The 13,072-nt window shown below is 41.9% G+C and overlaps 1 protein-coding gene across 2 annotated transcripts in view; it reads left to right on the top strand.

The window, feature by feature from the left end:
- Positions 1-13,072, top strand: part of LOC132813874 (interleukin-6 receptor subunit beta-like) — an 86,271-nt gene that overhangs the window by 16,724 nt on the left and 56,475 nt on the right. Inside the window, exon 1 of one of the 2 annotated variants that reach the window (XM_060823324.1) lies at positions 8,718-8,777. The exons of the other annotated variant lie outside the window; for it this stretch is intronic. The gene's annotated coding sequence lies outside the window, so the exon portion shown is untranslated. Of the gene's footprint in view, positions 1-8,717; positions 8,778-13,072 lie in introns of those variants that run through there. 2 annotated transcript variants of the gene reach the window in all.

Genomic DNA, 13,072 nt, shown 5'->3' with positions numbered 1-13,072 from the left:
AACTGATGCATATAAACATTACCACCTACAAGTTCTCCTCCAAGTCACTCATCATTCTGACTTGAAGTTATATCGCTGTTCCTTCCGTGTTTGGTCAAAATCCTCAAACTCCCTCCCAAATAGCATTGAGACTCTATTTACATCAAATGAACTTCATTGTTTCAAGAAAGTACTCAGCCTCCCCGTTCACCATCTCTACCTATGTACTATCACACCAACAGGGCAGATGCACAGAGGTAATGGTACAGGGGTAGCTGATCAAGGAAATTGTTCTGGAGTCCTCAACATTAACATTAGATTAGATTAGATTAGATTAGATTCCATACAGTGTGGAAACAGGCCTTTCGGTCCAACAAGTCCACACCGACCCTCCAAAGAGTAACCCACCCAGACCCATTTCCCCTCTAACTAATGCACCTAACACTATGGGCAATTTAGCATAGCCAATTCACCTAACCTGCACATCTTTGGACTGTGGGAGGAAACCCACGCAGACACGGGGAGAATGTGCAAACTCCAGACAGTTGCCCGAGGTGGGACTTGAAGCTAGGTCCCTGGCTCTGTCAGGCAGCAGTGCTAACCACTGAGCCACAAAAGACCACACAAAGTCTCATAGCATGAAGTCATGTGAGCAAGAAGATCACCTCTGATTACTAACTACCACAACCGTTGTGCTCATTGCAGACCAACTTGAAGTATTGATGCTGACAAGGACACGATACTCTTTGGATGAGGAACCTCAACATTCATACCAAAAGTAACTAAGTCTGGCCAAGTCTAAATGACACAGCAGTTAGACTGTGTGTGAGTGAACAAACAAAAGCAAAAAACTTAGTTTGCCTCATCAGTCTGCCTGTTCCACTTGCATCTGTCCAGGGTCGTAGTGGTAGAGGTCACTACTGCATTGTTGTTGAGGAGCCATAGTTGTCTTCTTTAAGAACATAATTCCTTTTATATTAAGATCAAAGTTTCTATACGATGATCTACTATACATATTTATCACATTCTATAAAACACTAACACAATCTCAACTGAAGTATTAGGACTTTTCTACACACCTTGCTTTAGCAACAGAATTGGAGTGATTACAATAAAGATTCATGAGAGTGGTTCCAGGGATGAGGGATGTGAATAATTTGAAAGTTATTTGGAAGATTTGGCACTTCTACTTGAAAAACAGAAAACTGAGAGTAGATTTGATAAAGATATTTAAAATCATGTCTGGTTTGGACCAAGCACATTGGAAACCATCTCATTGATGAAAGGACGAAGAATGAGAGGACATGAATTTAACGTGATGGGCAAATGGAGCAAGTAAAATGAGAAAAACCTTCATTGAATGAATGGTTAAGGTCCAGATTGCACTGCCTGAGTGGTGTGGAGGCAAGTTCAAAGCATTCGAGGGAATTTGACTCTTATCTGAAAAGAAAAACAATAGGATTGCAGAAGAATCTAGGGAGAATGAGCAATTCACTTAGTGCCATTCAGAGAAATGGTGCACACATGATGGGCCAAATTGCAAACTCTCTTCCTGTAATAAGTTCCTCAGAATCGTAGAACTGTAGGTTGGGTGTTTACTGTCCTTCAGGTGATTGATTAGATTAGATTAGACTTACAGTGTGGAAACAGGCCCTTCGGCCCAACAAGTCCACACCGACCCGCCGAAGCGAAACCCACCCATACCCCTACATTACCCCTTACCTAACACTACGGGCAATTTAGCATGGCCAATTCACCTAACCCGCACATCTTTGGACTGTGGGAGGAAACCGGAGCACCCGGAGGAAACCCACGCAGACACGGGGAGAACGTGCAAACTCCACACAGTCAGTCGCCTGAGTCGGGAATTGAACCCAGGTCTTCAGGCGCTGTGAGGCAGCAGTGCTAACCACTGTGCCACCGTGCCGCCCATTGAACACACGTTTGAAAGATTCTATCAAAAGAGCTTGATAAATTTCTGCACTGCATCTTGTATATGGTCCACATTGTGCTGATTGTAAAGGAGTAAATGAATGAGGCTGTAGATGGGGATAGGGCAGGAGTGTTGCTTATTAGGTAGTGTGTTTTGTCCTGGATTAAGCTGTTTACATTTGGGTCTTAATTCTTTCACGCAAGTAGGAATTATTCCATCATGCTGTCAACTTGTGCCTTTTAGATCTTGACAAGGATATGAGTTGTATTCCTTGCCTTTAGCCTGTCAATATTTCAGTGATCAGTCCAGCTAAGTTTCTGGTCAAAGGTAATGCCCAGGATGATTCAATGAAGTTTTAAAATAATTGTGGAAGAGGATAGACCTGATGTTAAAGTTGTAAATTGGAGAAAGGCCAATTTTGACATATTGGATAGGAACTTTCAAAAGTTGTTTGGGAGAGGCTATTTGCCAGTAAAGTGATGGTTGAAAGTGGGATGCCATCAAAAATGAGATAACAAGAGTTCAGAGACAGTATGTTTGTACTAGTGCGAAGGGCAAGGGGGATGGGTGTAGGGAATGCTGGATGACTAGAGAAATTGAGGCACTGATCAAGAAAAGTAAGGAGGCAATATGTCAGGTAGAGAAAATTAGGATTGAGTGAATCCCTAGAAAGTATAAAAGCAGAAGGCGTATACTTGGGCGGGTGGGGGCAATCAGGGTGGCAAAAAGAAGACTAGATTAGATTCTCTACAGTGTGGAAATAGGCCATTTGGCCCAACAAGTGCACACTGACCCTCTGAAGAGTAATCCACCCAGACCCATTTCCCTCTGACTAATGCACCTAACACTATTTAGCATGGCCAATTCACCTAACCTGCACATCTTTGGATTGTGGGAGGAAACCAGAGTACCCCAAGAAAACCCATGCAGACACGTGGATAATGTGCAAACTCCATGCAGTCACCCAAGGCTGGAATCGAACCTGGGTCCCTGGTGCTGTGAAGCTGCAGTACTAACCACTGAGGCACTGAACTGACCCACCCATGAGAGATCTTTTACAAATAGGGTTAAGGAGAATCCAAAGAGATCCTACAAATGCATTTAACGGCAAAAGTATAACTAAGGAGAGAATAGGGCCCCTTTAAAGATCAATGTGGCTGTCTGTACGTGGAGTCACAGGATGTAGGTGAAATACTAAATGAGCATTTCATGTCAGTCTTTACTGTGGGGAAGCGAATGGAAGCTAGAGATCAATATACTGAAGTGTCAATATTATTATAGAAGAGGAGGTGCTGGATGTCTTCAAATGCATAAAGATGGATAAATCCTCAGGATCTGATCCCGTGTGTCCCAGAATTTTGTGGAAAGAGATTGTGGGCATGGCTATTTCTGTAACATAACACTTCTGCTGGACTGCTGAATATTTATCAAGTACCACCACCTTTTGCTGTCCAGTCCACCATTTCTTGAAATCACATGATGATGTTGGGGAGCTCAGGAGACCAGGATAGATCATTCAGTCAGTATTCTATTAAAAGATACCATCAAACACTGAAGCCTCGTGTGCACTGACATGCTGGGTTCCATATCATGGATTTTGTGGGGACTTTAGTGGAGTCTACTCTCCTATTAGTTATGTTCTATTCCAGAAAGTTGGTGAGATAGAACTATAACTTTGCATGACTTATATTTATTTGCAAAGTTACAAGTTAAAAGCATTCAAGAACTGAGAGGAAAAGTAAGCAATTCAGCCCCTCAAGCCTGCTCCACCATTTAATACAGTCCTGGCTGATTTTCATTTTGGTCTCAATTCCACTTTCCTATTGCTTCCCATAACCCTTCATCCTGTTACTAATTAAAAATCTGTCTGTCTCCTCCTTTTAAAAATTACTTAACTTCCCTTGGCATCTATCGCATTCTGAGATTCTGACTACAGTGGACAACCTCTCACTTGGCACAGTGGCTCAGTGATTATTAGCACTGTTGTCTGACAGTGCCAGAAACCTGAGTTTGAATTCACCCTCTGTGCGAAGTTTACATGTTTTTCCCCATGTCTGTGTGGGTTTCTGCCAGATGCTACGGTTTCCTCTGGCGATGTGCATGTTAGGTGGATTGGCAATGCTAAATTACCCATATTGTTCAGGGATATGTATGTTAAGTGTGTTAGCAATAGGAAATGCAGGATTACAGAGATAGGCTAGAGGGGTGGGTCTGGGTGGGATGCTGTTAGGAGGATTGGAGTGGACTCATTGGGCTGATTGGCCTGTTTCCACACTGCAGGGATTCTATGTTCTATGTCAAGGTTAGAGTGGTGCTGGAAAAGTACAGCAGGTCAGGCAGCATCCGAGAAGCAGGAAAATCGACATTTCGGGCAAAAGCTCTTCTTCAGCATGAGGCTGGGAGGCTCGGGCAGTGGAGAGATAAATGGCAGGGGGGGGGGGGGTTGCTGGGAAGAAAGTAGCTGAGAACCCCCCCTCCATTTATCGAAGAAAGGATTTTGCCTGCAAAGAGTAAATGCTGGCAAGGATGAGATTGAATGTTGTTTTTTTCTTCTGTGCTCTGTGTAATTCATCTGTAGTGAATGTGAGTATTCCAATAGTTACTCTCAACCAGAAATTATTTTGTTTTAGTGTTTGTATAATAGTCAAATATGTATGTATTGGAACTTAGGAATGCAGCTACCATGATGGGCGGATCTGATATTTGGGATGTAATTTTAAAATGAACTGACATGAACCTATGGCAGTGTTATGTTTAAATGCAGTTTTACTGTGACATAGTCACATCATTTATCAAAATAGTTAACTGTTTTGCTTTTCTGTTCAAGTAATTGTTTTATGTCATTTTGAGGGCTGATTTGATTACAGAGTTATATTTTGATTAATCTTGTGTATGAAGCAGTTTCAAATTCATGCAGTTGGCAGTTTTGTTTCATACTGGTCATTTTTGGAGGATTTGATCTATAGGAAGAGGCTGAGTAGGCTGGGGCTGTTTTTCCTGGAGCGTCAGAGGATGACCTTTTGAAGTTTATAAAATCATGAAGGACACGAATAGGATAAATAGACAGTCTTTTCCCTGGGGTGGGGGAGTCCAGAACTAGTGGGCATAGATTTAGGGTGAGAGGGGAAAGATCTAAAAGGGACCTAAGGGGGCAACTTTATCAGGGTGATACATGTATAGAATGAACTGCCAGAGGAACTGGTGGAGGCTGGTACAATTGCAGCATTTAAAAGGCATCTGGACAGGTATATGAATAGGAAGGATTTAGAGGGATATGGGCCAAGTGCTGACAAATGAGACTAAATTAGGTTGAGATATTTGATCGGCAAGGATGGGTTGGACCGAAGGATCTGTTTTCATGCTGTACCTCTGCTTGACTATGACTTTAAGTGTACACATTGGGAGGTTTAGCGTATTTGGAGAAAAAAAAATGCAAAAAAAAGAACAGTTAGCTAACAAAGAAGTCGCTGGCGGAAAATTTCTACAAATATGTTAAAACCAGTGTTTGCTTATTCTAACAAAATATTTAAATCTTGCTTATTTAACTAACAGCGATTATAGAGTTACTAGAGTAGCATCAGACATGGCTGTGAAAAATCACAGTATCAGAAATATCAGAATCCTTTTGCTTAAGGAAAGAAAAGTATGGCAACATAAGGCATTTCAGGAAAAACCGTAAATGGAAGGGCGAGAAAGGGAGCAGCAATCCGTTTTAATGTACTGAAAATTTGGTATAGGTCTGTAGCTTCACAGAATGGCATACTTTTGAGCTACAGTCTGTATGATTATAATATTGAGATTTTACGAGGAAACATAATAATCATGGTTAGAAATTTTTACACCAGAGTGCTCAATATGTTTTGTGGCATTTGTGAACTATGGTTAATGACTGACATATCAACTGGCGATGTGTAAAGTGTTAAACGTGAACATAAGAAATATAATAAAAACCTATTATTCACCTCATGTCATATCTTCTTGACTTGCCAACCACTAAGTTAAGAGTTATCGAAACCTACAGGACGGAAACAGAGCCTTTGGTCCAAACCGTCTATGCCAACCAGATATCCTAAATTAACCTGGTCCTATTTGCCAGCATTTGGCCCATATCCCCCTAAACCCTCCCTATTCATATACCCATCCAGATACCTTTTAAATGTTGTAATTGTACCAACCTCCTCCACTTTCTCTGGCAGTTCATTCCATACACACACCACCCTCTGCATGAAAACATTGCCCCTTGGGTCCCTTTTATATCTTACCCTCTCACCTTAAACCTGTGCCCTCTAGTTTTGAATTCCAGGGAAAATAGCCCCAACCTGTTATTGAGCCTCTCCCCATAGCTCAAATCCTCCACCCCTGGCAACATTGCATAAATCTTTTTTCTGAACCCTTTCAAGTTTCACAACATCTTTCATTTTCAATAAAGGTGGTTGTTGCTAGTTGAAGTGCTCCGATATTTTGTGCATCTTTATGTGTTGAGAATGCTTTTGCAACTGCAGTGTGTTCAAGGCAATGTTGCTTAATTAATATTATCTGTTCTTGCATGAAATGTTATCTTTTTTGCAAAATATGTTACCTGATTCAAACTATTGGACAGTTCAATCTTGGTGCCGACAACAACTTTTTATTATCAAAATTAAACTGGGATGTGTTTCACTCGTGCCATATTTTTCCTACCATAACTTCCAATGCATTAACTGGTCTTACTCACTTTTTTGTCTCCATGCTATTTTCTGTCTGTCTCAGTAAGTTTTGAAGTTGAAATTCATTGTCTTTTGCTTCCAGACCTGGTTTTACTTCCTAGTTCACTTTTGGTTAGTCTCTCAATTTCATACTCTGTATACTAACTTATGCTTATATCCTATCCTACTAAAACACAAACACTTGCCATTCTAGGTCAGTAGAAATTGATGTGGTATCCCATTTGTGTAATTTTTAATCCTTATCCTTGTTTTAAATCTCTTCAAGACCATTTCAATTTCTGTTTCTAATTTCCAGATCTGCAACTTCCAATAGGCCTATCCATTTCTCCAGTTTTGTGCATTATTCCACCATTGGCTGTCTCTTACCTTGCTCAATGACATTTTATATTTGAGTGTTTTTTTTAAAGAATAATATTGTTCCCCGATAACTACAGATAATCTTTGAAAAAAAAGTGCTCAATCGAAAGTGAGCTGGAACCATTACAACAGTGCATAGCTTTAGTTAGTTTAGTTTAATTTGAGTACTTCAACATGTGAATTTGAGTCTCTGCTGAGCAGTGAAGCTCTGTGGAGTAGGTCATTTGGGATATAATCATACATAATGTGTATGCATTTGAGCAAAGTCACCAGAGATAGGCATTGAAATCTGATTGAAGATTTGTAGCTCGGGTATCCGTTGTTGTGGTTCTGCTCGCCGAGCTGGAAGTTTTTGCTGCAAACGTTTCGTTCCCTGGCTAGGGAACATCATCAGTGCGGTGGGAGCCTCGTGTGAAGCGCTGCTTTGATGTTTCTTCCGGTATTTATATTGGTTTGTTCTTGCCGCTTCCGGGTGTCAGTTTCAGCTGCAGTGATTTGTACCTGGGGTCCAGGTCGATTGTGTCTGTTGATGGATGTTCTTGCCGTTTCCGGGTGTCAGTTTCAGCTGTAGTGGTTTGTATATGGTGTCCAGGTCAATGTGTCTATTGATGGAGTTTGGGGATGAATGCCATGCTTCTAGGAATTCTCTGGCTGTTCTCTGTCTGGCTTGTCCTATGATAGTGGTGTTTTCCCAGTCAAATTCATGTTGCTGGTTGTCTGAGTGTATGGCTACTAGAGATAGCTGGTCGTGTTGTTTTGTGGCTAGCTGATGTTCGTGGATGCGGATTGTTAGCTGTCTTCCTGTTTGTCCTATATAGTGTTTTGTGCAGTCCTTGCATGGTATTTTGTAAACTACGTTAGTTTGGCTCATGCTGGGTATTGGGTCCTTTGTTCTAGTGAGTTGTTGTCTGAGCGTGGATGTTGGCTTGTGTGCTGTTATGAGTCCTAAGGGTCGCAGTAGTCTGGCTGTCAGGTCTGAGACACTCCTGACGTATGGTAGAGTGGCTAGTCCTTTTGGTTGTGGCATGTCCTCGTTCCGTGGTCTATCTCTTAGGCATCTGGTGATAAAGTTGCGTGGGTATCCGTTTTTGGCGAATACCTTGTATAGATGTTCCTCTTCATCTTTTCGCAGTTCTGGTGTACTGCAGTGTGTTGTGGCCCTTTTGAATAGTGTCCTGATGCAGCTTCGTTTGTGTGTGAATTCCTAGAAGCATGGCATTCATCCCCAAACTCCATCAATAGACACATTGACCTGGACACCATATACAAACCACTACAGCTGAAACTGACACCCGGAAGCGGCAAGAACAAACCAATATAAATACCGGAAGAAACATCAAAGCAGCGCTTCACACGAGGCTCCCACCGCACTGATGATGTTCCCTAGCCAGGGAACGAAACGTTTGCAGCAAAAACTTCCAGCTCGGCGAGCAGAACCACAACAAGATAGGCATTGATTTCTCATTAATTTGTGCTAGAGACTCTTTAAATAGTGATGGATTTCTAAACTAGAAAGCATTCTGCTGGTCAAAAATAAATTTTTTTAAAATGTAGTTGAGAAATCAATCCCCAGCAAAATGTGATCTCTTCCTCTATTTATAAGGAAGTGCTTTTGTGGGGCAGTGAGTTATTGTATTCAACAGGGGAATATTCTCCTGCATTTACTGTGAAGTTCATCAGCGGCACCATTCAAAAACATAGGAACAGTTAAATGAAAGCATCCATCGTGACAAGTGGGGAGTATTCCATCACATTCCCAAATTGTGCCTGGTAGATGGTGTGCAGGATTTGGAAGTCCGGGGGTAAGTTACTTATTGCAGTATTCATAGTCTCTGACCTGTTCATTGTAGCCATTATATTGATATAGAATGTCCAGTTGACCTTCTGGCCATTGGTGAATCCCAAGATGTTGTAGTGGAGGATTCAGTGACAGTAACACAATTGAATGTCAAGAGTTAAATCATCTCTTATTGGAGATGATTATTGCCTGGCATTTGTGTGCTATTTCTCAGCCCAAACCTGGATATTGTCCAGATCTTGTTGAATTTGAACATGATCTGCTTCAGTGTCTGAGCAATCCCTACTTTTGACCTTTATGATGGAGGGAACATCATGGATGAAGCTGCTGAAAGTGGTTGGGCCTAGGTCATTACCCTGAGGAACTCATGTAGAAATGTGCTAGAATTACGATGACTGACTTCCAACAATCACGGCCTATAAGACCAGTATACCTCCAACCAGCAAAGAGTTTAATCTCTGATTCCCATTGATGCCGGTTTTTTTGTGACTCCTTGATGTCAGAAATCCTAGCCCATCCATAACTGCAGAATGCTTTTCAAACATTCAGAAAGCTAATAAGAGTCACAATACTGTGGATCAGTGTTGTTTGCAAATCAGGCTCAGGAAGCACACCAGGTTTTTATCTCTGACAAAAATCAGTGAATCAGATGCATTTTTATAGCCATCGAGCCACAACATAATCACCATAACTTTGTATTCCAGATTTATTTAACTAAATGTAAATTTACTAGCTGTTCTGGATAGTTTTGAACTCCTATTCCTGAATCATTGGGCCAGACATGGAATACTAGTCTAGTATCAAAATGTGCCTTGTTACACTCTTAGGTTTGGCTACCTTAAAAGGAACCACCTTGTTCTTATGGGGTGTTTGATCAGTTTAAATGTATTAGAGTCATAGCAATGTACAGCACGGAAACAGACCCTTCGGTCCAACCTATCCATGCTGATCAGATATCCTAAATTAATCTAGTCTCACTTGCTAGCACTTTGCCCAAATCCCTCTAAACCGTTCTTGTTCAAACACTGATCCAGATCCCTTTTAAATGTTGTCATTGTACCAGCTTTCACCACTTTCTCTGACAGTCCATTCCATTTCCCTCAGCGTGAAAACATTGCCCCTTGGGTCCCTTTTAAATATTCTCCTCTCACCGTAAACCTATGCCTCTTGTTCTGGACTCCCCCACCCCAGTGACTTGTCTATTTACTCTATCTATGCCCCTCGTGATTTTATAAACCTCTACAAAGTCACCCCTTAGCCTCCGACTCTCCTGGGAAAACAGCCCCAGCCTATTCAGCCTTTCCCTTTAGTTCATGCCCTCTAACCCTAGCAACATCCTTGTAAATCTTTTCTGAACCCTTTCATGTTTCATAACATCCTTCCAATAAGAGGGAGACCAGAATTGCTCACAATATTCCTAAAGTGGCGTAACCAATGTCCTGTACAGCCACAGCATGACTTCTCAACTCCTACACTCCGTGCTGTGACCAATAAGCGAAAGCATTCTAAATGCCGCCTTCACTATCCTATCTACCTGCAACTCCACTTTTAAGGAACTATGAACCTGCAGTCCAAGGTCTATTTGCTCAGCAACACTCCCCCAGGACCTTAACATTAAATGTACCAGTCCTGCTCTGATTTGCCTTTCCAAAATGCAGCACTTCACATTTATTTAAATTAAAATCCATCTCCCATTCCTTGGCCTATCTGGTCAAGAAGGAGATCACCTCCTTCGCTGTCCACTACACCTCCAATATTGGTATCATTTGCAAACTTACTAACTCTACCTCCTGTGTTCGCAACCGAACCATTTATGTAAATGACCAAAAGCATTGGACTCCGCATCAATCCTTGTGGCATGCCACTGGTCACAGGCCTCCAATCTGAAAGGCAACCCTCCACCACCACCCTTTATCTTCTACCTTTGAGCTAGTTCTGTATCCAAATGGCTAGTTTTCCATGTGATCTAACCTTGCTAACTAGTCTACTGTGAGGAACCTTTATATAATCCAAGGCCAATTCTTAATCAGTAATAAAAACAGAAAATGCTGGAAATACGCTAAGTCCTACAGTATCTCCAGAGGTAAAAGGAGAGTCATAGAGTCATAGATATGAGAGATCTAAAGCTGAGTGAGAATTTGAGTTGAGGAGGATGTAGAAATGTTTTAGTGTATTAGACAATAGACAATAGGTGCAGGAGTAGGCCATTCTGCCCTTCGAGCCTGCACCACCATTCAATATGATCATGGCTGATCATCCTTAATCAGTATCCTGTTCCTGCCTTATCTCCATAACTCTTGATTCCACAATTGTTGAGAGCTCTATCCAACTCTTTCTTAAATGAATCCAGAGACTGGGCCTCCATTGCCTTCTGGGGCAGAGCATTCCACACACCCACCACTCTCTGGGTGAAGAAGTTTCTCCTCATCTCTGTCCTAAATGGTCTACCCTGTATTTTTAAGCTGTGTCCTCTGGTTCGGCACTCAGCCATCAGCGGAAATATGTTCCTGCCTCCAGAGTGTCCAATCCTGTCGTAATCTTATATGTCTCAATCATATCCCCTCTCAGTCTTCTAAACTCAAGGGTATACAAGCCCAGTTGCTCCAGTGAAAGGTAATCCCGCCATTCCAGGAATTGACCTCATGAACCTACGCTGCACTCCCCCAGTAGCCAGAATGTCTTTCCTCAAATTTGGAGACCAGAACTGCACACAGTACTCCAGGTGTGGTCTCATCAGGGCCCTGTACAGCTGCAGAAGAACCTCTTTGCTTCTATACCCAATCCCTCTTGTTATGAAGGCCAGCATACTATTAGCCTTCTTCACTACCTGCTGTACCTGCATGCTTATCTTCATTGACTGGTGTACAAGAACACCCAGATCTCTCTGTACTGCCCCTTTACCTAAATTGATTCCATTTAGGTAGTAACCTGCCTTCCTGTTCTTGCCACCAAAGTGGGTAACCATACATTTATCCACATTAAACTGCATCTGCCATGCATCTGACCACTCACCTAACTTGTCCAGGTCACCCTGTAATCTCCTAACATCCTCATTACATTTCACCCTGCCACCCAGCTTAGTATCATCAGCAAATTTGCTAATGTTATTACTAATACCATCTTCTACATCATTAACATATAATGTAAAAAGCTGCGGTCCCAGTACTGATCCCTGCGGTACCCCACTGGTCACTGCCTGCCATTCCAAAATGGAGCCGTTTATCACTACTCTTTGTTTCCTATCAGCCAACCAACTTTCAATCCAAGTTAATACTTTGCCCCCAATACCATGTGCCCTAATTTTGCTCACTAACCTCCTATGTGGGACTTTATCAAAAGTTTTCTGAAAGTCCAGGTACACCACATCTATTGGATCTCCCTCATCCATCTTCAGAGTTACATCCTCAAAAAATTCCAGAAGATTAGTCAAGCATGATTTCCCCTTCATAAATCCATGCTGACTCTGACCTATCCTGTTACTACTATCCAGATATGCCGTAATTTCATCCTTTATAATAGACTCCAGCATCTTTCCCACCATTGAGGTCAGACTAACTTGGCTATAATTTCCTGCTTTCTCTCTCCCACCTTTCTCAAAAAGTGCTATAACATTAGCCACCCTCCAATCCGCAGGAACTGATCTCGAATCTATCGAACTCTGGAAAATAATCACCAACGCATCCACCTCCTTCAGTACCCTGGGATGTAGACCATCAGGCCCCGGGGACTTATCAACCTTCAGACCTAACAGTCTCTCCAACACCAATTCCTGGCAAATATAAATTCCCTTCAGTTCAGGTCCTTCAGCCATTGTTACCTCTGGGAGATTGCTTGTGTCTTCCCCAGTGAACACAGATCTGAAGTACCAATTCAATTCTTCTGCCATTTCTTTGTTCCCTGTAATATATTCCCCTCTTTCTGTCTTCAAGGGCCCAATTTTAGTCTTAACCATTTTTTTGCCTTTCACAAACCTACAAAAACTTTTACTATCCTCTTTTATATTATTGGCCAGTTTACCTTCATACCTCATTTTTTCTCTGTGTATTTCCTTCTTAGTAATCCTCTGTTGTTCTTTAAAAGCTTCCCAGTCCTCCATTTTCCCACTTATCTTTGCTATGTTATACTTTTTCTCTCTTAACTTTATATGTTTCTTAACTTCCCTCGTCAGCCACGGCCACCCATGCGTCCTCCTAGGATCTTTCTTCCTTTTTGGAATGAACTGATCCTGCAACTTCTGCATTATACACAGAAGTATCCGCCATTGTTCCTCCTCCATAGTGTCATCCCTGCTCAGGTATT

Source organism: Hemiscyllium ocellatum, chromosome 1 (assembly GCF_020745735.1).
Source record: "Hemiscyllium ocellatum isolate sHemOce1 chromosome 1, sHemOce1.pat.X.cur, whole genome shotgun sequence".
Taxonomy (NCBI): Eukaryota; Metazoa; Chordata; class Chondrichthyes; order Orectolobiformes; family Hemiscylliidae; genus Hemiscyllium; species Hemiscyllium ocellatum.
Note: the sequence above shows the minus strand (reverse complement) of the source record. Positions and strands in the feature narration are given on the sequence as shown.